This window comes from Panthera uncia, chromosome B1, assembly GCF_023721935.1.
Source record: "Panthera uncia isolate 11264 chromosome B1, Puncia_PCG_1.0, whole genome shotgun sequence".
Taxonomy (NCBI): domain Eukaryota; kingdom Metazoa; phylum Chordata; class Mammalia; order Carnivora; family Felidae; genus Panthera; species Panthera uncia.
In genome coordinates, this window is record NC_064811.1 from 98,250,954 (window position 1) to 98,273,298 (window position 22,345).

Sequence of the window (22,345 nt, forward strand, 5' to 3'; positions counted from 1 at the left end):
CTAGGAGTAGTTTTTCCTTTCTTGCACAAAAATTTTTTCTCCCTAGAATTAACAAACTGTCTTTCCTTTTTAGTGTTCTAAGTTTTTGTCATTAATTTATCCCCAAACTCTGTCCATGTGTCTAAATAATTCTCCTAATGTTTTAAATCACATCAGAAACTTTATCAATATTATTGTATTTGGATGATAGAGTCTTCTGACTTGCTCTAATTGGAACTGGTAACTCTCTTTGCCAGGTGCATGTCTGTTTCCTGGAATCTTTCTTTGTAGTCATCCTGCTGATTCCTTTTTCCTCTTGAGCTGGTTCCTACTTCGTAGATCCCATGTTTCCATCTCTTTTTTTCCTGGTTTTCTTCCTCATTTATTTATTTAAAAAATTTTTAAACATTTATTCATTTTTGAGAGATAGAGAGAAAAGAGGGTGAGCTGGGGAGGGGCAGAGAGAAAGGGAGACAGAATCCAAAGCAGTCTCCAGGCTCTGAGCTGTAAGCACAGAGCCCGACGTGAGGCTCGAACTCACTGACCGCAAGATCATGACCTGAGCCAAGGTCGGACGCTTAACCGACTGAACCACCCAGGCACCCCTCTTCCTCATTTTTATGGCACCCTTCCTCCAGTTGCTTCCTAAGAAAGGGTGATGAGAGCTAAATTTTCTGAGATCTAGAATATTTGGTAGCATCTTTATTCTATCCTCACACTTAATTGATAATTCCTCTAGGACTAGCATTCCAGGCTGGAAAGACCTCAGAATTCTGAAGGTTTTAGTCTGTGCTTGAGCTTCTAGTGTTGCTGTTGAGAAGTCCAAAGCAATTCTGATTCTTGATCCCTTGTATATAACTTTTTCTCCTGGGAACTTATAAGATCACTTTGTGAAATTCATGATGATGTGCTTTGGTTCGTGTGTATTCTAATATAGTGTATAGGTTCTTTTAATTTAGAAGCCTTGTCTTTCAATTTTTGAAAGTTTTCTTGAATTATCTATTTGATGATTTATTTATTTTGTTTTCTTATCCTGAAATTTCTACTATTCAGATATTGGACCATTTGTATCCATACTCAATTTTTTTAATGTTTTATTTTGTTTTTGAGAGAGAGAGAAAGAGAGAGAGCGATCATGAGCAGGGAAACGACATAGAGAGGGAGACACAGAGAATCTGAAGAAGGCTCCAGGCTTTGAGCTTTCAGCACAGAGACTGATGCAGGGCTTGAACTCATGAACCATGCGATCATGACCTGAGCCAAAGTCAGACTCTTAACTGACTGAGCCACGCAGTCACCCCCATTCTTAATTTTTCCTTCTATTCTCATGTTTGTTTTGATATTTAAACCTGTTTCGTTCTAGGAGATTCTAAAAAATTTCCTCAACATTATCTTCCAAATTCTCTGTTGAGCTATTCATTTATCCTGACATATTTTTAATCACTGAGTGTCTTATTCTTTTATATATTGTCCTATTTCTGTTTTATGACTTTCATATCACTCTGAAGATATTAGTCATAATGTTTTTTGGCATTTTCCTCTCCGGAATAGTGTTATGTTTACTTTTTGGTTGTTTTTGGTCTGTATTTTACAATAGAAGCTTTCCTTTAGATTAGAAGATAGATTTCCTTCCTTACTGTAGGGTGGTCAAACTGGGGCATTTCTTGGTCAAACCCTAATATTGCTATTTTTACTGATTGGCTAATCAGAATCTTTCAATCTCCTTTCAAAGGGGTATAAGTTCAGCTGCCAGAGTTCTGGGAGCCCAGACAGAAGGGGGCTTAGGGTCAGGGTGCTATCTCGATATTCAGTAGTTAATCTTTCACTTAAGTCCTTATTTTCCATATGGGACATCCACCTTCAGCTGCACCTGGTAAGGTTAATAAAGGACATTTGCTTTGCTGAGGGGAATTAGGAAATGGTATTGGGGGGTTCTGATGTCTTCTTAATATTCCTGTTTTCATCCCTACCCTCATCTTTACTTCAAGGGGGAACTGTTCCCACAAATTCCTGAGTCTTTAGGGAATTCTACAGAGTGAATTATGTTGCTTCTTGGCTTTCTCCTTTCCTTACAGAGAAGTCAGCATTCTCGGGCCTGCCTGTTTGTAGAAACTGTTAAAAATTACCTTTCTTTATAACTGAGGAAAGTTTTAAAATGGCAAATAAATATATACCTTTGGAAAACAATATGGGCAAATAGCATCGCTGAGAACAACTAAACAATTGTTTTGAAATAGCATTAACACCAAGCTAGTCTAGGAACACATATCCAATTGGAGTATTCAGCAACTTTAATTATTGTATTCTACAAAGAGAATAAATGGCTTGATAGTAAAAAGAAAACATGTTGGCGCTTGGAATGTCCATAGAGAGAAGCTAGGGTGTCCTCCGAGCTTTAGCCAGAGGCTTTGGGGCACCAGAAAGATGTCAGCTTCCTTAACAAGAAGAAGCCATGAGCTGAGGGTGAGGGGAAGCAACGAGCCGTCCAGGCCACATTCACCCTGATACCGTCAGCAATAAACAATAACAAAATTCTCAAAGAGAAACCTGAGCATGATGGTGTGAAAGTTGGTGTCCTAGCCATTGCCTTTCTTACACTTTACAATATATGAAGACAAAAGGAGATTTCTATGAAGTGGTTCAAGATGGAGTCAGAGTATTCATCAAAAAGGAAGCAAAACTAACACTCTTAGGAACAGAAGGTCTTTTACTAGATTATAAATTATCCAGTAAATTTGTGTTCAACAATTAAAATTTCGAAGAAACTTCTTAATGCAGGGGTGTCAATCTATATTTATTCCAGTCACACTCTTTCCTATTTTAATATGGATTTCAGATTTTTTAACACTGATATTGGGGAACAGACAGAACATCTTGTCGATACATTTATATGCTAACAACATCATCTCATACTTTTGCTTTGAATATTTCACATGTCAAATATAAATGTGTTAATAAAGGAATCTGTATGATATAGAACCAGGCACAAAAAACCATTGTTTACACCCTTGAAAATGACAAGCAAATTGAGTCCATCAACCATAATTGTAGTCTATGAAGAATTTGTAAGACACCACTATTAGAGTGAAAGATAACGGGAAGGGGATTGGAAGGGACAAACGAATGAAACTAAGCACATACTAGGTGCTTAATGCCTATTTGTTTTGGACTACATCTGTTCTCATGAGGTAAGGTGCCTGTCTCACTATGGGTCCTGGTAATTATCTGTAGTTATCAGGGCATGTCATATAATCAGCTTTTTAAGATGGAGGTCCAATTACCAAGTTCTTTGTAGTCTCCAGAGCTAGCCTGGAAGGTAAGCCTAGAACAGTACCTGCCTCTGGAGATACTCAGTAGTTGGTAGATGAATTGAATGCCTTCAGAAGGAGGTGAAATGAGCTGTGGAAACTTGTAAACACATTGGTTTCATTTTCACAGGCTTTTTCTTTCTCTGTAAAGCAAACTCTGAATGAAAGAAACCATGTCTTAGCAAATATAAATGAGATTAATCAGTGACAATTAGGTTGTGTTATTGTAAATGATGAGTACCAAACCATTCATTTGAAAAACAATTAGAGATTTCATATTTTCTTTGAAATCCAAATTGTTTCATAGGAATAGGAGAAAACTCAGTATTTCATAAATCTTCTTTTACATTTATAAATTAGGAAAGTTTATGTCTCAAAAAATTTAATATGGTTTATTTTTTCCTTTAAATCGTAATTCATATAGGCTGTTATATAGTTTGGCTTGAGTCATACCAGATGTTTCTATACTGCACTTTAATTCATTAAATTACTTTAATATATTTATCTGCTATTTGACTATTCCATTTCCTCCAAATATCAGAAGATGTATATTAGTTATGCGCAACTAATTTAATTAATGTGGAAACAATTTTTCCTATAAAACAAGTACTTAGTAATTCCATTTCTTTGCTTTAGGCTTATGTAATAATAGAAAGGAAATTGAAATTTCATCATATTTAGTTTCAAACGAAAATCAAGAACAACTGGAAATCCATTGTCTTTAGCATGTTAGATTTTGTGACCAGCTAGAGAATAAAAATTATAGGTAAGGTAAATCAGAATTTGAATGTTTTGTTATATTTGCGTTGTACATTTAGCACAAGTATTGTCAAATGGTAGTTGGAGCTTTTTGTTGGCTGGAGGCTACACAAGATATTTTTGAAGAACTAGTTATTTGCCTGCATGATCTCCTTAGGGATAAAATGTAGGTAATGGTGCTTCCACATAAGCAGTCTTTAGCAGCACTCTGGCTCACATTACGTTTACCACTTCTAAAGCAGACAGATGCTTTGGAACATCTTTGTTTTCAGAACGATAAAAATTGTATAGTTAAAATAGAATAATGTGCAATGAAATCTGAAAACAATCATCTTAAACTCATCTTCTAGTCTTTTTGAGAAGTATGATTACTTGAAGCCCAATAGAGTTAATGATAGGGCCCTCAAAAGTCACTCAGTCCAGATCTGCCTATTTGTCACATCCACACATGCAGACACACACACACGCACACACATACAGAAATGGCTGGCCCCCTACATATTTCCCTATAGCATTTTATAGACAATAATACCAACTTGAGGGGTTCCTGGGAAAGGGTTTCCATGGAGGATAGGGAATAAAAACTGGGTTTCTGCATTTTGAAAGTCCTGCCAGAGATCTAATGTTCTCCAAAGGTTATAAACCACTATCACTGGTTGATGAGCCTTTAGGACAGCATTTCACAAACCCTAATATATATATGAAACATGGATGATCTTGTTAAATGCAGTTGACCCATTTGGGTTGGAGGCTGGGATTCTATGGTTCTAACAAGTTCTGGGATAATTCCAGTGCTATGGTCTGTGAACCTCACTTTGAATAGCGAAGATGGGATTTTTATAGCCATCTTGTAGGCAAGCTAACAGGCATTTGTTTTGAAGTACTCAACAAGATACTATAGTATTAACTGGAGTATTGTGTGGTGAAAGGATATTTCCTATAACAGCACTCACTGAGCACTCACTGTGTACTACACTCTATGCCTTTGCCTCTCAGATCTCCCTTGCCTCCTCCTTATGAGGCTAACGATTATTTGTCCTTTGGGAAACCTTGCCTCCTCCAAGAATCCTTGCCATATGGCCCTGCTATGTGCTCCCACTGCATGTTGTGTTGACTTTAAGGATAGCAGTTATCATGTTGGGTTACACTTATCTACCAACTTATCTGTCTTAGAATATAAAGGTCTTGAGGGCAGAATTCATTATTGTACTTCAGAGCCCAGAACACTGTCAGTCACATAAAGACAATCAGTAAATATGTAGTATAATTACCTACTTAACTAACCAAATGAGGTAACAAAAACAAACCTCGAGCCTTGCTCCATTTTCTTACAGAAATTCAAGAAAGACCTCTGGCTGGGTGAGGAAAGAGAGTAGCTGAGGGCTCTCATCTGTCCCTGCAAGTCTCTCCTTGGCTGGCTCTGGCCCAAGATTTTTTGGCAAGATGACGACATTCATGTAGGCTTTCCTCAATCAGAAATAAATAGGAGAAGTATTAGTCAATCACAGCAGGGAACATGACTGGTTTGAAAATGCATCAACAGAACACTTACATGGACACAGAAGGCACTTGGCATGACCCTGATTTCCCTTCTTGAAGTACAGGATTTGGAAACCACTCCCACTGTCCTGCTCCACTCACGTGGACCTGCCCAGGCAGACAGAGCTTATAGGAACTGCAGGCACCTGCGGTATTGCGTCAGCTCTGGCGCCTGGTGCTTCTTCACCTCATGTGCTTACCTCCATAAATTGCAACCAAGCCCATACTTAGGAAAGTTTTATGTTTTACTGATTGCCTTGTGACTTTGCCCCTTATGGGGCCAGAGGGATGATGGCGAAATGGAGTGATTGGCAGGAGCAGCTGTAGAGTTGCTTCTTGAGTCATGGTGTGACCATTGCCTTTGCTGGGGAAAACTCAGTTATCCCTGATGTGCGGTGTTCAATAGACCAATTCATTTCCACGGATACACTGGGAATTCCCCATTTATTCCATGATACCAGTGTTGTAATCTCAAACCTAAAAGAGACTGTAAAGAGAGAATAAATTACAAAGTATACAGTAGGTTTGGGAGTGACTATTGGCCCTGGTACTGAGGGAAATGAGACAGACTTTAGAGTAAAATTCAATTTTCTCATATTGTCATTTATTCAGCTTACTATGTGCAAGATATACTTTAGGTTGTAAACAATATATTGCAATCACAGCTCTCAATGAATTTCAACTAGTCAGTAATTTGGAACTGAATGGGGGTTATTTCCAATTCAAGTTTGACATTCCAACCCTGTGAAGATTTTCTTTTTTTTTTCTTTCCTTTTCTTTTCTTTCCCTTCCCTTTCGTTTCCTTTCCTTTCCTTTCCTTTCCTTTCTTTCTTTTCTTTTTTCTTTCCTTTTCTTTTCTTTTCCTTTCCTTTCCTTTCCTTTCTTTTCTTTTCCTTTCCTTTCCTTTCCTTTCCTTTCTTTCTTTTCTTTTTTCTTTCCTTTTCTTTTCCTTTCCTTTCCTTTCCTTTCTTTTCTTTCCCTTTCCTTTCCTTTCCTTTCCTTCCCTTCCCTTCCCTTCCCTTCCCTTCCCTTTCTTTAAAATTTTCTCCTCTTCTGGGGTGCCTGGGTGGCTCAGTCGGTTAAGCCTCTGACTTCAGCTCAGGTCATGATCTCACCATTTGTTAGTTTGAGCACCGTGTTGGGCTCTGTGCTGACAGCTCAGAGCCTGGAGCCTGCTTCAGATTTTGTATCTCCCTCTGTCTCCACCCCTCCCCAACTTGTGCTCTGTCTCTGTCTCTCAAAAATAAATAAACATAAAAAAAAAATATTTTCTCCTCTTCTTTGTGTCTCATCTCCAAAGACAGTAGACTTTGGATCTCCAGAACTGGGCTGAACAGTGAGCTTCTTCATTTCCCCCCAGGTTGCCAGAGTTGCCTTCAGTCTGAAATCGCAGTTGGTTTCAGGTGTGCAAGGTTTTCAAAAGGCCTCCATTCCTGATTTCTGTCAACCTTTTCCTCCCTGGGCTGTTTGCCCTTGTGTTGCCTTTGATGGAATTTTCTCCTCTCCAACTCAGATACACGGGATGCCAATGATGCTTATCACATATGTGTGTCTCTTTAGATCAGTGGTTCTCAGAGTGTGGTCTGCAAACCTCTAGGGGTCTCTGAAATGCTTTCAGGGGATCCATGAGTTCATGAAACAATTTTCATAATAATACCAAGTTGTTGTCTTTTTCTCTGTAGACATTTGTGCCTATGATACAAAGGCAAAGGTGAATGAAGCCACTTGTACCTTAGCATTCAAGGCAGTGACCCCCACCTGTAGTAGGAGTCATTGTATTCCTTACTGTCACCATTCCACTTAGGAAACAAGTTTCTGGTTTCATATAGGATGTTCCTGATAAGGCAGTAAAGGTTTGCATTTTATTAAATCTCAAGCACACATCTTTTTAATATTCTGTGTGGCAAAATGAAAATATACATAAAGCACTTTGACTGAATCCCGAAGGACAGTGTTTGTCTTGAGGAAACACTATACAATCCTTTCAATTGCAATCTCTATAAGCCATTTTTTTCCCATGGAACTCCATTTTTATTTTAAAGAATGACTGACAGACACACTGTGGTTAATCATACTGGATATTCAGCAGTTTCTTAAAAATGAACAAAATGAACCTGTCACTTCAAGGAAAACACTGCCAATATTTGAAAATTAAGTTTCATCTGCCAGTGAGAATTTGATAGCTTCTCAATACTTAAAGACTTCTCTGGTGAGATCATCGACAATATTAAGGAGTGTGATTTTGTTTATTTGTATAATGAAATGTGTCAATATTTGGAAGATCTGCAAAACTCAGTGAATCAATATTTACCAAATAACAATGCATGGTGTAACAGAATCATGAATGGGTAAAAGGTCCATTCAAAATGCAAAACAGACCAGTGGATTTTAATGTAACAAAGTATGAAAAGTTCATTGTTATGATTTTTTTTAATGTTATTCAATTTTGAGAGAGAGAAAGAGACAGAGTATGAGTGGGGAGGGACAGAGAGAGAGGGAGACACAGAATCCAAAGCAGGATCCAGGCTCTGAGCTGTCAGTGCAGAGCCCCACATGGGGCTCAGACTCACAAACCGCGAGATCATGCCCTGAACCGAGCTGACTGAGCCACCCAGGTACCCCTCCTTGTTATGATTTTAAATTTCACATTGCAACTTTAGAAACTACCACTTGTTGAGTTTGATGTAGTATCAAAGAAGAATACCCAAAACTATCTGAAAAGCTGTTAAAATACTCCTCCCTTTTCCAACTAGATAAATGTGTGAGGCTAGATTTTCATATGCCTCAATCAACACAATGTAACACAATAGAATTAATGCAGAAGCACATATGAGAATCCAGCTGTCTTCTATTAAGCTCAAACATTAAAGAGATTTACAGAAATAGAAAACTATTCATACTAAATTATCTTAGTTTAAAAAGCATGGTTATTTTTCATAAAAACCTATTGTTCATGTTAACATACCAGTTATTGTATTTTACAATTAATTAATGAACAAAAAATTTAAATGTCTCACTTTTTATATCTCACATGGTAAATATCAATAGATAGAACCCCCAAGAACAAAATATTTTTAAAGTACACCATCATTTTCAAGATTGTAAATGGGTCCTAAGACCAAGATGTTTGAGAATTGTTGCTCTAGGTCACACACATTTAAATACTGATGATGGTCTAGATGAAATTCCAGTTAACTAAAGCTTTGGAGGTGATCATTTAACCCCGCCCTTGAAAGGGCACAGTCCTTGATTAACTTCCCGTGGCCTCTGCCTCAGCTAGTTTGCTCCTTTGTGCAGCCAAATGGCTCAGCATGTCCTGTGGCTGGGGAGGTGGCAAGTATTCCAATTATGCAAAGACCGTGTTGGCATTGTCTTTTACCCCCGTTTCCTACTAAAATAAATGTTTAATGCAATTAACTTAACTTTCTTGGAATAAAACTATGCAAAATATTTATAAATTTGTACTGTTGACAGTTCTTTAATCAAAACCTCCTTGGGGCACCTGGGTGGCTCAGTCGGTTAATCGTCAGACTCTTTATTTTGGCTCAGATCATGATCTCATGTGAGATCCAGACCTGGGTTGGGCTGTGTGCTGGCCCTCCTTCCTCCCAGCTCTGACCCTCCCCTTCCCCCCTTGCACTCTTGCTGTTTCTCAAAAAAAAAAAATGCTTTAAAACCTCCTCAAAAACTTTATATGATTTCCAAAATGGAAGCACCATGATGCATCTTACATGTATCTTATATATACACATACATATGCATATGTTATGCATATGTATGTGTATATATGCATATGTGTATATTACAGTTCAATAAGGCATAGCATTAACTATCTGGAGGGGATGCCTTTGTTCTCCTATAAGGAAAATGATTCCCTGAGACCCTAAATGCCTTGTCACATGGTTTATTTGCTTAATTAAGGTGCTATCTCCAGTTTGCTACTAGAGCAAAATGATAGAACTTAATACATGTTTTAAAAATCTGTACTCTTGTCATGTAGAGGACATTTTTTCAAGTTATGTCTACCTTCTTTATCCGTAGTTTTATGTAAGAGCAACCTGGAAGAAAAAACTGCTTTATCTAGTTTAGTTAAATATAGTAAAACTTCAGATGTCTATAGAGCTGTGAGAAAACAGGACAGATATATTTTCAGTGTCTAAAACTAAACCATTTTAGTAAAAACAGCAATACAAAAAAAGTACTTAGGACCTCAAATTATGAACTCTAATCCAGTACCTAATGTGTTGATGCCTCAGATCCAGTTATACAAAACTTTTGTTTAGCTATTTAGGATACTACTCTCTAAAAGATGTCACAGGCTTTCTGCATCTAATCAATCTAGTAAAGATGATTTAAGCATTTTAAATGACTTGAGATCATAATTATTAATGTCCTTTCTTTTACTCAAATGCAATAGAGGCATCAAGTCCCATTGAGCATGTGAGAGTTTTTTTACACATTCATTAAATTATCCAGTATTCCAAGTCTTTTTTTTTTTTTTTTTAAGATTTTCATGTGTTTTTAAATTTTGGCTTTTATCTTCTTGCTTTGGCATTGTATTAACTATAACATCTTCCTTTATATAGGATGTATGCTTGTCTCTCCATTTCTAATTTTCTGTAAACCAAATAAAAAAGGTATTAGAATTGTATAAAATTGAGCAAATAGAATGAGAAAGAGCCCCTGACACTTACAGTGATGCATAGATGTCTTAGTGAGCTTTATTTAGTACTGTATTTTGACCTCAAAAGATGGTGAGCTTACTTATAGGTTCTTTAGATGACTAACTAAATTATTATTAGGTGAGGTATTCTAGGATAATAATTATTTTGTTAGGGCCACCTGGCTGGCTCAGTCAATAGAGCATGTGACTCTTAATCTCAGGGTTGTGAGCTTGAGCCCCATGTTAAGGTATGGAGCCTACTTTAAAAATATTTTAAAAATTATTACTTTGTCAATGGTTATGTGTACAGTTAATAAAAATAAACAGATATTTTAAAAACCAAAATAGTGAATTCTAGTTCTGTTCTCTTTTTTAAGTAATTCTGATTCTACTAATTACTTATCTAGTCTTTTAGATTTTACATGTGCTTTTTAATGAGTTCTTTAAAAAGTATTTTAAAACTATTCTTTTTTAAAAATTTTATTTATTTTGAGAGAGTGAGAGAGAGTGCACACAAGCAGTGGAGGGGCAGAGAGAGGGGAGAGTGAGAATCCAGAGCAGAATCCATGCTCAGTGTGGAGCCGAACTCAGCTCGATTTCACGACCATGAGATCACAACCTGAGCCAATATCAAGAGTTGGATGCTCAGCCAACTGAACAATCCAGGCACCCCTTTTAAAAAATATTCTTATATTATTTTTTATACAATGTACATAGAAAGAGTATGCCTATAGGTAAGAAGTCTTTATTAAATCTATCACATTTCATCCAACAAAAAAGCAGACAGGAACATGTCCACATAGGCTCTGGTCCATCAATGGTTTTCTGAAAGACCTAGGATGTTTACATTCTTAGGAAGGAAAGAAGAGCAGAGAATACCATTCCATATTTGTACTTGGTTTTTTAGCATAATGGTGGCTGCTTAATAACAGCTCAAGAGCAGTTCTATTGCAGCATCATTTCTGCCTGTGAAATCACATTGGTATGCAGATTCTTAAGTATGCAGCCCCATGGATTAGGGCCCTCATTCCTGTCAAAGACAGTTATTTACTCCGGGAATCCTTCCAAGGTTGCTACCAGGAATGCTTTTTACTTTTATGGTGACTTGGTCCCTAAGGATAAAGACAATTATCCAAAAGGAAAACTTTTCGCTCAGTATCCGTACATATATTAGTGACCACAGCAGTAAAGTTCATAGTCTTCAAATGAAAACTCAACATGAGAACAGACTATTGAGCTTGAGTTGAGGTGCTGAGTATAGAATAACTGAAAAATCCTAGTACCTGTTTGCATTTGCACCCATGACCTGATTTGAATATACAGTTTAAGATTTATTTTCACTATTTAGACAAACATTTTGTAAATTGAATCCCTTTTTCAATTCTTTATGCACTTATCAATGTTTTAATGGAGAAAAGCCTTATTTCCTTTTAGGAATCAACTATTATCCTTTTAGAACATTTGTCTAAAATAACTGTGCATGTTGATAACCATCTCACTTTTTTCCTTACAAATTCTTCACAGAGTTCTTATTTCTCTTGTATTGATTTCCTAGTATGTACTCTATAATGGCTTTTCTGAGCTTCGTTCATTGTCCTCAAGTTTGAATCTCCTCTGCCCTTCCTCCTTTATTCTTAGCAGATGGTGACCTCATACAATTTATCCAGTGTACATTTCTTCATTGTCTCTCCTGTCTTGAAGTACAAGTCTCTGCATCCATAGTTTCTTCATCTTATCTGTATTTGAGTAGCTTCCCCTTCCTTCTTACTTTCTGTGTTTGCCCTTGATTCTATCACTGTGTATCAGTTCAGAGTTTATTTGCAAAAAGTAGAAACCTCTATTTATTTTAGTCAGAAATGAATTTAATAAGTACTTACAGACTTGTTGAAAGATCTGGAAAGTCAGGCTTTAGGCAGGGCCTCTAGGAATGACTTCAAACAACACTGCAGAACTGGCTACCCAAGGGATTGGCAACATTTGCCACAATATGGAAGCAAGAGAGTCAGGAGCCATTGGTCCTGGCACTGGGTCTAGGGTTACACGTCTTAGTGTAACCCTGATGGAAGCTGCCAGCAGAACTGCTGTATCCAGAGTAAAATCATCTCCCAGATCTGCACCAGCAAAATGGATACCTCACAATCTAATGTCTCTCCCTGTTTAACTCAATCCCTAATACAAGTTTCTTGCAGCTACACTTGCTGTGTTAGAACTATATCACACCCTGAGCACTCGCTGAAGGAGAGTCTGGGAAATGCTCTTATCTACTCAGCCTCTGTAACATACAAGGCACACTCAAACGAGGTTGGGACACAAGTTGAGCAATCCATCCGACTCTGCCACGGTCTTCTCCACTGACTTTTGATTTACCCAGTTATTAGTTATATTGCTTATTTACCATATGCTAGGTATTTTCTCAAGTCTTTTTCTCCACTTTACTATTTGAATTTTTTGCAGTAGGTTCCAGGATGTTGTTTGCTTCCCACAAGAAAGATTTTCCTTGGGTTATTATTGCTTTTATTCCTTGTATTCTGGTCCTTGTTTTCTTTTGCCTTGTCATCCTGAAACTATATTGCTATTTGCTATTGATTTCCAGAAATATTGTACCACTGTAAACATGAGTTTCCCAACAAGTTGTGAACTCATCTTTGGTACTAGGAAACTCACCATCAAAGACTGAGTTTGGAGTTCAGAATCTTGAGAGCAAGCCCTGTAAAAGTAAGATTATTTCCTTACTTCTAAAACTTAATTAACCACCATCATTGCTCTTGCTGTGGCTCCCAGTGACCATTCTGACCATTTCTCTGGTCAGTTGAAGAATACAGATCCACCTAGGGCTTCAGTGTGAGAGCCAGCTGGGGTGAGGGAATGCTTATTAAGTCTTATCTCAGAGATAAGGGAAAGTTTTGTTAAAGCCCTGGGAAACTGAGGAAAGGCTGGAGCTTCAGAAAGAGCTGTTAGATCATAGACTACTTTCCAATTGCCATCAAAAAGTTTTAATTTCTAATACTTTCCTTATCTGAGATCATCTCTCTCATCCACTTCTGATTATCTCAAGGTCCCTAAGACTTCATGTTATGGATTGAGAATAGCCCACATAGGAGAGTTTAGATTTATGCTAATTTCCTCTTTCCTTTTCATAAAATTTAATAGATGTAGTAGTGGAATCTAAGGAAGAGATTGTCTTGGTTCCTACCACGTACTCTGACATCTTCCAAGAGGACTTGTCAATGAGTTATACATGAAAATCAGCCCAAGAGATGAGATTTAGTTTCACTGACAACAAGCTGACACAACTGACATGCCATGTACACAAGACAAAATAGTTTAACCGCAAGATTCTATGAGAATTCAAATCTGATACCTGTTTTCTAGTCAGTTCTGGAAGACTTGGAAATGAAGGTAAAGACAGAGAGTAGAAAAAGAAGCTTTTTGCATTTTTCCAGGGAATTATTTCTTCCTAAAACCAAATTAGCATACCTGAAACTCTTCTCAGATTTATTCTGTGAAATGAAAATAACACTGTTGAATTTCCCAGAGAAGCTCTAACTTTCCATTTTCACTTGGTGGTAATAAAATAAGTCTTGCCTGGCATGGATCAAGAAGCAGTAAGCAAAGAATACAGTATTTGGTAAATATTTACATTACCAACATCTCTTAGTTCTGTGGTCTGATTAAATTGAGAGGCACTTATAGGGACTACAGTATTTTAAGGATAGAAACTCCTTATCAGTATGTGTATTAGATGTGGAAAGAGGTCTCTGAGGGAATGTTCTCAAGAAAAAGGCATTACATCACACGCTCATATAGGTATGTTGTGTCAAATCACAGTTTGCAAAAGATAATTATACTCAAGTTTGAATTTTTAACATATTGGGTCAAAATATTGATTATTTTCCAGTCATTAAAGAATACCTTATATATAAATGTTACAATATAAGAAGAAGAAGGAAAATCAAATGAAACAAAACCTGTCTTTCCCAGTTAATGGGCTGACAGGGCAAATCTTTGTTACCTCTGCCTTATCTCTTCCATTTCCTCCATGACTTTCCTTAACTGCCTATACTAATTCTTGTTATACTTCTCCTCCCTCCCTTTACTCTGATTCATGGTAGAGAATTCAGACTCTTGACTACAGAGGCAACATGCATAGTGGTTAAAAACACATGCTCTGAAGTCAGATTCCCTGGGTTCAATTTCTGATTCTCACTCTGTGATTTTAGGCAAAGTACCTAATTTTCTGTTTTCTTATCTGTAAAATGAAAGTGAGGGAAGCCTGTTTGAACATACACAAATGGAATTATATTTATACTTCTCACTGAGGTTTTGTAGGGATAAGTGGTTGAGCATGCATAGGGCTTAGCATAGTAAGTGCTCAATGAAAACAAGCCACTAGTATTTAAATAACTGTATTGTTTCAAGCAATAAGTAGGCTTGTCTTCTTCCACCTTTCAGCTATGAAATGTGTACTTACTGAGGAAAAGACAGATACAACCTTTATCTTTAGATTAAGATGAGTTAATGCCAAATATATGCATAAAAACTGAAAATAAATCCAGATGTTTTCAAACATCTGGCAAACTACCAACATTCTATAGCTTTTCTTCGTACTTGGCACGTTCCTTTCAAGTGTGTGTATGTGCTGGAAGCTGAGTCATTTTTATCCATTAGCCCTTTCTTGGGCACCTCTAGGAGTTGTATATGCATCATGGAACTTAATACATATTATTTCTAATCCCTTTTAACCATCTAAAGAAGTAATATTTATTAGCTCTATTTTACAGTTTAGGAAACTAAAGCTCAAAGTGTAATATAACTTATCTAAGTTCAGTCAGATCGTCATTATTGGAGCTACATGATTGAAATCCGTCTTCCTTCAGAGTTGGTATTCTCTCCCACTTTGACATGTATTTTATGAATCTATGACTAATGGCCTTAGAAGAAGACTGGTTGATAAATTCACTGAGATTCAGCATCATCAATACTAATGATCTGTATATCCAAATTTATCACTGACAGCATATTTCATTTTCACAAATAGGACTATTTTCAGGAGTTAGAATTTTTACTCACATACATAATAATACTCAAATATATACATTTTAACAGTATATAATTATACACAATGTAAGGTAAGGATCTTTTGTACACTAATAAGTGTTTATCCATCATATGAACAGAACCTATAACAGAACCATTTTGGTAAAGTTGCTGACTGCAAAAGATATGTCTGGGCATAATAGACACTGTCACACAATCTTTGTTTTGCTAGTCCATTTAAAAATGGAGAAAGAGTAGTCCTACAGAGAAACCTTTGTGGCAAGGGAAGTATCATCATACTTAACATGGTCCTTGAGGAAAATATTTCTTGCTGTTCAGACAAATGTAAAAGGTCAGTGAAACACAATCACAGCAGTTGATTATGAATGTTGACCTCAGAATGCATGCTCTGAAGGAATGCTAACTACTCCTACCATAATGCTTTTGCTTATTTGGATACCATTAAAAGCTCCACTTGACAGGCATAATGATGAACGGTACTTTTCCTGTCAAGCAACACATGTTTGGATGATAGACAGCTCTCTTAACTTGGGGATTTATTTATCTTCCAAGAACAATTTTTCAACTTGCTCTGCAAACCCATGGAATTGCTTAAAACTCACATAACTTATTACTGACAAAGGGAAACCCCCTGTCCTCACACATAAGATTGGGCCTTGAGGGGTACAATGATACATCTGTTTTATAAATATAAAACCTCTTTGGTCCTCCATAAGCTGAATTTTCTGTGTTCTAGTACTTCTGACTCAATTGACTGAATGGGTTTATACTTCAAAAAATGCCTTGTTATCCACCTAATCTTATTTTATAAAAAAATAAATAAATAAATTTAGATGATTGAAAAGTGAACTAATGACTCTAACAGTAACTTAAGTGTTCATTACTGGGTATTGTTTTATCCCTGATTTATAAACAACTCTCTTGTGATTCTTTATTTTAATTATTTCATGCAAGACAAAACAAATATATTTGGCAATTAAATAGATATTTTTCAAAACTGGGTGCATATTCTTTTTCTCATTTCTTTTGTTGCTTCCTTATAGCCTTGGAAATATTGAATTCATTTAACATTTTGCAATAAACTAGTGTGTTCTTCCAAAAAATAAGAATGAGATAGATTTATTAGAAAAGGGAAAGCCACTTTAGATTATAATTTATGATGATCAATGGACAGATCATCCCAGAACAAAACTAACTGAATCACTTCAAACTTCAATAGTGTCATAGTTTTGGCACTTAAAGGTAGGTATTCTTTTACTTTCAAGAGTACCACTTAAAATTTAAATGGACCAGGAGAGGGGCACCTGGGTGGCTAAGTTAGTTAAGCATCTGATTTCGGCTCAGGTCATGATCTTGTAGCCCATGAGTTTGGTCCCCATGAGTATGATCTCACAGTCCATGATTTTGGTCTGTGCTGACAGCTCAGAGCCTGGAGTCTGCTTCAGATTCTGTGTCTCCCTCTCTCTCTCTCTCTGCCCCTCCCCCACTCTCATTTTCTCTCTCTCTCTCTCTCTCTCTCTCTCAAAAGTACTAAGCATTAAACATTTTTTTTTTAAATAAATGGACCAGGAGATATAAACTTAAGCCTGTGTTGGTCAACATATTGATTATCATTAAAACCTTAGCAAGAATCAGTGGGCAACTGTTGTAGGTAAGTTGATATATGTTTCATGCCTAAAATGAACCTGGCTATGAAAATATTCTTCAAGAAGCATTGCTTACCAGACTGAGCTGTCTGGACTTAGAATCTTGATTTTAATAAAAAGGGATCATCTTGGTAAAAAAACATCTACAGTAGTATCTGAAAGTGTTCTTAAGTTTGAAATTGTATGACATGTTACATGGTTCATTGAAAACTATTAAACTCACATTATAAAACGAAACCTAAACACATTAGTATCACTTAGGGTCCCAGCAGGAAATAGGTGGCATGCTCAAAGGAGTAATTAAAAATAATATAATGCAGGGACTAAAGGCAGGTTTAAGTGAACCAACAGATGATACTGAAGCACTGGGAGATAAAAAGCAGAAGCTACTATTACCTTTAGGCCTGAAGATACAAGAAGATGGGATGTGTTATTTCAACATAAGAGTTAAGGCATCGTAGAGGAGCTATGACTCTCTAGATGGAGGAACAGAGCCATTGCCAAACCGTGACCCAGCAGGTTCAGCAGGGAGAACATCTACCTGACCTCTCATTCCTCTGCTCTTTGATGTCTTAACTGGGGCTTCCTGTTGACCAAATCCAACCAGGGGCACACTGAGGAGCTCAGCCTGTGCTGTCTCTAGAGGCCAGTGCCCGGAGGGTGGAGAGTGGAGAGGGTGGAGAATGAACCTGGAAAGGCAAAGGGAGAATAATCAGCATAACATTTTACCATTATCATAATTCTACAGGATATAAACCTCCAATTATTCCTCACTAAGGAGCTGGTGGGAGCTCTCAGTCATTATTCTTGTCCTCTGAATTTCTCCTTTCCAGGTTCTGAAAGTTCTCTTTTAGGTTTTTTTTTCAATTTTTGTTCCATGTCACTCTGTGCAAGAACATGATGCAATCTTTATAGCAGGGATGTTTTTATTATTTGCAAAATAATCTTTTTTTTCTTTCCTCTTTGCTAAACTTTGCTTAGTATCAAGACTTGCATAGTTGATTTCAATAAAGGATTTTTCTCTTTGACATTATTCTTAATATCCTGGCTGCCTAAGTTCCCCATTATGCTGGGATGGCTTTCATTAGTTCATTTAGCTGTACAGTGCTCTCCTTAAACTGTCCTGCCCTGTATCTCCTTCTTAAAGTCAGTGCTCCATCCGTCAGCAATGGAAAAGGTTTTAAAATTTTTTTTTAATGTGAGAAGTCACTTTCTGACTAGCGTCAGACTTCACAATGTGACATAATTATTTTTAATGTAAACTCAATTCTTTTAATACGTCTGCCCTCACTTTTCTCTGTTCTTTTTTTTATTCCAGTTCCTTTGTCATAGATTTACTTCCCTTTTCCATTTAGTTACAATGCTATGAATTAAATGTTGACTTGATGGTACATATTGGGTTGTGTGTGTGAGAGGGATAAGAAGTGTGTAAAGTGGTCTTATAGGTAAAAAGGTGGATTAAAAACCAGAGTTAATGTTATAGTTTGCAGATCTATTTGCCTCTCCCGAATAAAAGTTTCTCAGAGAGAGTGGCAGTGTGTTTGCTTTCTTTTTCAGATCCGAAGCCAGAGCAAAGCCTCTGGGTCTGGGCTCTGTGAGGGGGATGAAGTGGTTTCTATCAATGGCAACCCTTGTGCAGACCTTACCTACCCCCAGGTCATCAAGCTCATGGAGAGCATAACAGACTCTCTACAAATGCTCATCAAAAGGTACAAAAGAGTTGTTGGATTATATGTTTTCTCTTGAAGTTAGATAGGACTGACTACAGCTTTTACTACCTATATAATTTGTCATTTATGGGGAAATTGGGGTTGCTCTGTAGAAAGTCAGTTTAGTTAAACAGAAGAACCACCATGTTTGAAAAATGGCAATTCTAATCAACTTAATTTTCTGGTTAATTGAGAATTAACTTGAAAATCTTTGTCTTATGAACTTTGTTGAAAATCTTAGGTATTTTAGACTAGCTGTTTAGAAAGCTCAGTATGTTGAACGTAATTTAATACTTCAGGGTCAAGATTTTGTGGTGGGTCAGGATCACTAAATTATAATTCCAGATTCACAGATGAATTAAAAATGTTTAACTTAACTATACAGAACAAACTGATGGACACCATCAGACGGGAGGGGGGTGGGAGGTTGAAGGAGAAAGGTGACAGGGATTAGGGAGTGCACTTGTCATGATGAACAGTGGATAATGTATGGAAGTGTTGAATTACTATATTGTACACCTGAAACTGATAATAACACTGTATGTTCATTATACTGGAATTAAATTTTTAAAAATAGCAGCAATAAATTCCATTAAAAAGTGTTTAAGTGTTAAATCATTATATTGTACAATAATTTTTTATAGAAAGAGAATGCCTAGGAGAAGGAAAAGAACAACAAAAACCCTAAAAGCAGCTAGATTTCTGCTTGTCAGGACCTCCAGTAAAAGCATTTGGGTATGGATAAAAGCAGATGGTTAGAATAAAGGTTTTGGGACTATTAATGGAAATCACTTGTTACTCTGGTCTCTCCAAATATCACCCTTCCCACCTAACGGCTTAAAAATGCACTAGTAAACTTTAAACACTTAAAAAAAAAAAAAAAAAGAATACAAGGGCAATCACAAAAAAAGAAAAAAAAAACTATAGCATGAGCGTTTTTGCAGTGTGCAAATCACAGTACTGTGTGCAAATTCAGACTGACTTTGCAAGTGAGGCTCTGACCATTACATTGTAATGAATCCGGAAAGGAAAGTTCTGGCTTCTTGGAGAGAGTCTTCAGGAAGAAGATGTCAGAGGACATCTCACATAGAATTTAAAGCTCTCCAGGTTTTGTCTTAACTCTGCAGAAACACTACATGCAGCATTACCCCTCTGATAATCATTCACTATTGGTTCCATTTCTATATACACATGAACTCAGTAAGGCCATAATCTTGTGAAAATAAAAGAAATATAGCATTATTCTTGGAATCTCCCATCTAAATATTTAGCCATCAAGCCCAATGTTCAAGCCCAATATTTAGGATCCTACTTACTTATAAAGCTACCATTTGCTTTTATAAGGAAACTAATGGGAAGCTTGCCAAGTGTGGACACAGTGTTAGCCATACTCCTGCATAAATCTGTGAGGTATCAAAGATGTCCATCTTTGTAAAAGTTTAATCATATCCCAAATAGGGGGAAAACCTTTATCCAATTTATTCCCTTTTTAGTGTCCTTACTCTGTCAATGAGGCCAATTTCTTTGGAACATATTTGTGGTCTGGGACATTCCCTGCTAGTTCTTGTTTTGATTACAGTGGCTATCACTGGGAAAATCCTTGGTGATTTAGAGCCGAGCCTCTGGTACGTATTTGCTTTCAGAAATAAATGAACTAGTTCTCTGCTACTTTTAATAATTGGAAATATGATTATTATTATTTTCTCTTAAGAATTTTGACTTTTACAAAATAAATCATTGATGAGATTCGAATGGAATCTCAAATTAAAATCAGCCCAAAGGCAATCATCACCATCATTGTCACCACCACCACCACAACCATTCTGGATAGCTGAACATTGTACCTATGTAGGCTGAATGGAAATGAAATCTCTAACCTCTGTTGCTTTTATGATTTTTACTCTTGTACATCCATTTTACTTCTGCTACCAGTAAATATTAACATTTATCTAAACCATTGGCCTGTATTACAGTCTATAAGCCTGGAATAAATTCAAATGACTCTCTTCTCAGCTTCCTAATTGATTGCTAACATAATTCAAAGTGATTTAATCTACTTCCATCTGAGGGCTTCCTAAATTAAAACTCTCTGACCTTGTGGTACCATCAAATTTAGTTGCATGGAGTGTATTCATCATTTCCTATATAAGAAAGATCTAATTTGCTATCACCATGTTTTTAAAATGCTATATTATAATTTTTTTTTTTAATTACTGGGAAACTTTACAGATTACTTCCTTAGAGAAAACTTCATTTCACTTGATTGTTGGTTTTTTATTGTTTTGTTCAGTTTTGTTTTACTAAGTGCAGTCAAAAGCAAGGTTAGGAGCAATTGTTTTGAACATTAGAAATTCTATCAGATAGATTCTAAGATATATTCCTTTGGGTAGCCCCTTGAGTAGGGGTTCACTCCCTTCAAGTGATGACTTGGCATTAATCAGGGTGCATTTTGAGGGAAGACAAAAGGGGCAGGGATAGACATTGCTGTTTTTTGCTTTTTTTTTTTTTTTGAACTTACAAATGTGAGACATGAAGGCATCACCTACAGCTATTCTGTAAATGATGCTTCTCTTCTAAAAGCCGTTAGAATTTTGAGTTTTAGCAAGAAGTCATTTGACTCTTAAACTGGCATTGCTTCTCGCAAACCTAGGTTTGCAAAACCAACTGAGAATGGTTAAGGTCAGAATCAAAGGATTGTGGTGAGCAGCTGTGGACTTCTTAGCTGAGAGATAAAGAACAGTTTGATTTCAGAGATCCTACAAGGAAATGCTCCAAGACACAGGTTCAAACAGGAGAAGGGGAGACATCTCCGATTATAAATACTCCATGACTCAATGATTCATTGCAGCATGGAAAGGATTTCTCTTTACACAAGAGTACTGGGCTGGGGTCCACTTATTACAAAACACATGCTCACTGGAGTTTGAAAAACAGCTTCTATTTCATTCCTTTCAGGAAAGCACAGCCTCTAAAAGGATTACTTGAATTATGTGTATATTAATATTGTTCTGAAGCTGTTGAATATGTTTATGTGACATAGTGTTCAGACCTAAACTTAGTCAGTAAGACATTGAAATGCTTTGTCATATTAGAACAAACATGGTTATTTGAAAACATGCAAATAGTTACAGATAAAGGACATCAATGAAGCTATAACCTGTGCTTTTAAAAAATAAAAGCTGAATTTAGGATGGATTTAGGTTCCATAATCTTTTGTAAGCATTTTGGTTTTGCTTTAAAGAAAAGTTTATTTGGAAGATCCTTAAGTAATAAGATAAACATGTTGCCAACTTCTGCTTTCAAATATGTTGCAGTTGACATTTAGGAGGAAATATTTTGACGGTATCATGTATCATAAAAGTGTTGGGAAGTTCTTTGGCAGGTGTAACACACTCCAGTTTAACCATCTGGACTGATTTTTCTGTGTGCAGACCATCCAGTGGAGTAAATGAGACTTCCATCTCTGAAACTGAAAACAAAAGCCCTGAGCATCCCACCCATGAGCGGTGCGTGGAAAGTACCACTCTGCAGATTCGACCAGCCACAAAGAACCAGCACAGAGAGTTCTATGTTGCCTCGATCAAGAGTGGAGTTCCTCTGACTGAGGACCAAGGGAGTGGTCCTGGTTTTTCTGAGAGCATAAAAGAAGAAACAGGCCTGAGCTACCATGTGGCTCCCTACATG